This window comes from Tribolium castaneum, chromosome 1 (assembly GCF_031307605.1).
Source record: "Tribolium castaneum strain GA2 chromosome 1, icTriCast1.1, whole genome shotgun sequence".
Classification (NCBI taxonomy): Eukaryota; Metazoa; Arthropoda; class Insecta; order Coleoptera; family Tenebrionidae; genus Tribolium; species Tribolium castaneum.
The window spans coordinates 15,018,462-15,023,376 of NC_087394.1; positions in this window are offsets into that span (position 1 = coordinate 15,018,462).

Genomic DNA, 4,915 nt, shown 5'->3' on the forward strand with positions numbered 1-4,915 from the left:
ATGACGTCTACTAATACATCCTTTTTTAAATAAAATAATTCATTAACATCGAAATTAATAAACGGTCAACGAAAAACTAATTAGAACACAGCTACTACAAGTATAAAGTTTAATGAAGGTCACAAAGTATACGTTGGCAATGACTATATCTGGATTTGAAACTCAAGTCATAATCAAGAAAATGACAAAATACATCATTGTCAGATGTAATAATGTCTTTATTTATTTACCATATTTAGTTTTCTTAGAAGTATTCTTTGTTTAAAGGAACAAAAAATCAGTCTCTAAGAGCTCCTGTCTTATCACGTAATAGTGAAATGCAAACGACTATGATTTTAATTTACCGATAAGGGAAAATGAGGAGCTTAATCAAGTGGGGCTAAAATCTTTCAATCTATTGGCTTCCGGTAGATTGTGATTCGAAATATAGTTCCGTACATTCGTAAATGTTGTAGTGACATATAATTGTCATAAACCACTAGCGATATTCAACAATCTTTTATTTAAGTTCTTGTTCAAACGAGTGATTTTTGAATAAGATAAAGAGCTGGCAATTTTCTTGAATGTGTTTTCACGAGTGATTTTTAGGCGATACCTTTTTGTTGCTAACGATTGTTAGGAGGTTTAGCAAAATCTTGCAAAAAAAACAGTTTAAATTTAAAAACATGCCAAACTTAGAAAGGCAAAAATTACACTGTAATGTTTAGTGATTCTTATCTTAAAAAAATCGAAAAATAACACCATTTTCAACCAAAAACAGTAAAATAATATGATCTTCGACCCAATTTTTGCATTTTATTCTTCATTTTTTATTCATTTTTGTTAAAAATTCCTTAAATAATTGCGTTCCTGAATCTAAAACATTCAAAACATTCTTTAACCCAACTTAATGTTTTACGTAATTTTTCTGAGGATTTTGTGGTCCTTATCAACGGTACCTTGTGACAAACGACGTTTTTACGTTTAAACATACGTACTATTGTATATACTCAAGAATGCAAAATTTATTCCATTTGGTGGAATTTGGTGATTTTATGTATAATTAAAAAAAATGCAATTCACAAAATAATTAGGGGTTTGTGGTTTCAAAAACGTTCGAGAATGACTAAAGGAGATCAAGGAGATAGCGCCCTTGCTAATTCTCGATCCAATTTAGTGATGACTTTTTGGTGCAGTTTAGTAAAATCTCGCAAAACGTTATTAAACTGTCAAAGTTAGACTTTTTCATCAAATTTAATTTAATTTTCAGCTTATTTTTATATTTAGTGAAATTATAGTTACAATGTTTTTAAATTTTTAGCTTAAAACAAATTTCCGATAAGAGCAAAACTAAAACTTGTTTTTTGGCACAATTCGGCAATTTTTTGGGTAGTTTTTAACAAAACTTCGTGATTGATAACCTGGCTGAAGAACGTGTTTCAATGTTCTAACGAAAAAGACAAAACATGTCACCGTTTTTGACCTAATTCGGCGATTTCTTGGCGTTCCTGGATAAAAATCGATAATAAAATGTAGGATCGACCAAATAAATACTCAAAACTAATTTCTCAGCCAAAATTTACGAAAATAATTGGATTTTTACAAGTGAAACGTTGGAAAAAAGCAGCTTTCTGAGTTTTTCGACCAAATTTAGTAATTTTTTTCAGGACTTTCAGTCCGGTTTAGCGGAATCTCGCAAAAATATTAGTAAATTTATAAACTGTCTAAAAGACACATTATACCTACCGTTATTACTGAGAAATTTTGCGTTTCTGATGCCGTTTTCTAAATGAAAAGTTATTATCACGCCAAAATAATATCATTTTCGAAAACATTTTCTAGTTCTTCAGTTTATTTTTTAAAAGACTTTCGTGCAATCATCAGCCACAGCGGTCACCGATGTCCGCCAAATACTTTGCCTTTTTATACCAAGTATACACATATTCTTTCCTAATATTACACACTAATGTCGGCTGTGAATCACATCTTAACTATAGTTTGGCGCTGCAGCTCTTCTTTGCTTGTAAAATCAAGTGACCGCTTGGATTGTTCGCTTTGGCGTGTTAATATGTCAATGCATAATTGATATAATGTACTTTTTTACTTCGCCAAGCGGTCACAATATTACATACACAAAAAACACATGTGTCCGCTGCATTAGATGTGTCCGTTTTGGCATCTTTACAAAGAAAAAGTGACCGCTGTGAGTGACTGCCATGGCGTGATATATTAAAAAAACAGTGCCATCCATGCTACAGAGGACACCAGTGACCGCTTGAGTTTTTTGGCTCTAGAAAATTCAAAATGTCCTAAAAGATACTTAAACTTATATCCACCATCGAAAAATAGTTATACAAAAGTAAAATAAGCATTGGCGTGAAAAAATGTGTTAAAACTTTTTTTTAACACCATTTTCGAGGTGCTAATAAAATGTAAAAACAGGAAAATATTCTCATTAAAGTTTCGACTCAATTTGTAGTGATTTTTAATTTTTTAGAAACATTTCGCAAAAAATACATTTTTGTCTTAACTTTTTTGGCAAAACTTGGCACAACAGACAATGTTAATTTAAATACAGTTAAGTAATAGAAATTTCTCGGCGTAAAAACAACTTCTAAGCAACTTTGATGTTTTACTTTTCGAGAATCTTCCTACGGGTGTCTCAGCTAAGACTTTCGAACCTGATAGTGATATCTCAGATATTTGTCAACGAATTTTTATGAAATTTAAAATGTAGATATTTTAGAAGGTAAAGATTAAAATCCAAGTAATGCAACAACTCAAATCTTAAAAACGTAATTTTTACATGCCTTTTTAAAATGTTAAGCCTTTTAAAACTTATATTAAGAAATTTATCGTCAGTGAAAAATGCTGACAGAAGAAACTCGTTCGTGGAAGACGTCTGTTTCGCGAGAAAAATGAGAAACAAACTGTTAAACGTGGGTACAGATGCAAAAGCGTAGATCTCTCGCCCATACAAAGTTAAAAAACAATATTTTTGACTTAGTTTTGGTACTAGATGCTTTAATTCTTTCAAAAAGGACTAAAAGTCTGAACAACAACTGAAAAATTCTAGACACTTGAATATTCAGGACTTTGGAAATGTTTCGTACGTAGGATAGGATTCTCTTCAAAAGCTTGAATTACAGCCCCAACTATTGCTTCGTTTCCAGTGACGTGTTTTGTCCTCACTCGATTTAGTTCAGGTACTTTTTCTGTGTCTTCAAATTATTGACGATTCTTTGAACTTTAAATTTCATAAATAACATTTCACAAAAAGTCCAACAACACTTTCTATAGGCGAATATTGATTCCTTTTTCAACAACACAGAAATTTCAGCCACTGTTGTTGGTTTTTAAAGTAATTTCACCAAATTAAAATAATTTTACTTTTCTGACAGCGCGCACACTTTTGACAGTTTTTTTCAGTGGTACACAAAATGCCGCATAGAAATGCTTCATCAATAGCTTTAAAAGGTGACTGCCCAAATACTATCAAAATTTAGATTAAGTTTTTAACAACAAAATTTAATTTTTTTCTTGGATCAGCCGAGCGATTTGGTTAATTTTTGTGTGACCATTTATTTTTCGGGGTTCAATGATCCAACGATATTTTGGCCTAATTTTAAATAAAAGAAATGTGTTTTAAAATTTAATTTTTTAACTTGAGGTAATTTTTTGCCCCTAATTGAAAGACCACCTCCTAAAATATGTGCATTCTAAATTTCATAACAATCCGTTGACAAATAACTGAGATATTAAGCTCGAAAGTCATAGCTGAAACACCCTGTATATTTTATTAAATGACAATAATTTATTTTCATTATAAAGAAACGTATGTCGTTTTTTTTGGACTATGACACAAAAGAACACTATTTTCTGGAAACGTTTCGATTTTAATGTAAACTTCTTCAAGCCGTCAATTGTTTTTTATGAAAGGGTTGAACAATATTCAATTAAAATTAAAACGTTGCCAAAAAATTGTATTCTTTTTTAGAAACTAAACAAAAAGAGCAGAAACACAATAGAAATAAATAATTTATTTATTGACTTATTTATAAATGTGCATTAAAAAAAGTCTTTTATTCGTCAACATTCTCAAAATTTAGAGTTTTTCTCCTGATTAAGGCAGTTTTGACAACTTTTTGGCATTTGTTACGTCTTAAATGGCTTAATACTTATGCTTTTTTCCAAGTATTAAGTAAATTGTTTTAAATTAATTTAAATCCAAACAATGGCGCCGAAACGGTATAACACTCGAAGCGCCCTCATTTTTACTTAGCCTAACTATTTTTTTGCATCCAAAAAATCCTGTAATTTTTTATCTCATTTTGTCTCCTAAGTTATAGTCCTCCGTAATAATGCCATTCTTTGTTTGTTGAAAACTTAAATAATTTCATTTCAAAATACTCCTAATTGAAGTAACAAGCATGCGCTCTTTTATTACGCGATAATAAAGCGGATTACTCAGGTTAAATCATTTTTACTTTCTACTCGTTATGTCAAAGAGCTAATTACTCAATAAAAGTGAAAACTGAATCTGGGCGCTGTAAAGATTCTCTCTTCTGTTATAATTACAATAGTTTTTGCATTAAGCAGGAAACATCAAATAACTAGAAACTTTACAAATACCATCTTGTTTCAGTTCACTGCCTTCATAACCACGTTATTAAATTTAGGGTAAAACACTCCAAAGTCGTTTATGTAAGTGTTTAGCATATCCTAGGTTATTATTAAATTTGAAGACGCAGTGAGTGTTCCTTCCACCTACTTCACTTGAAGAGAAAGGTGAACGAACTACGCTAAAAGTAAATGTTTAATGACTAAAACCATGATTCGTCCAATCAACTCAGCTCGCCATCACAAAAACACATGGTTCAATTTGGAACTGCTGGAGAAGACATTCATCTCAGGCAGCAGGAAACGACCATGCGCA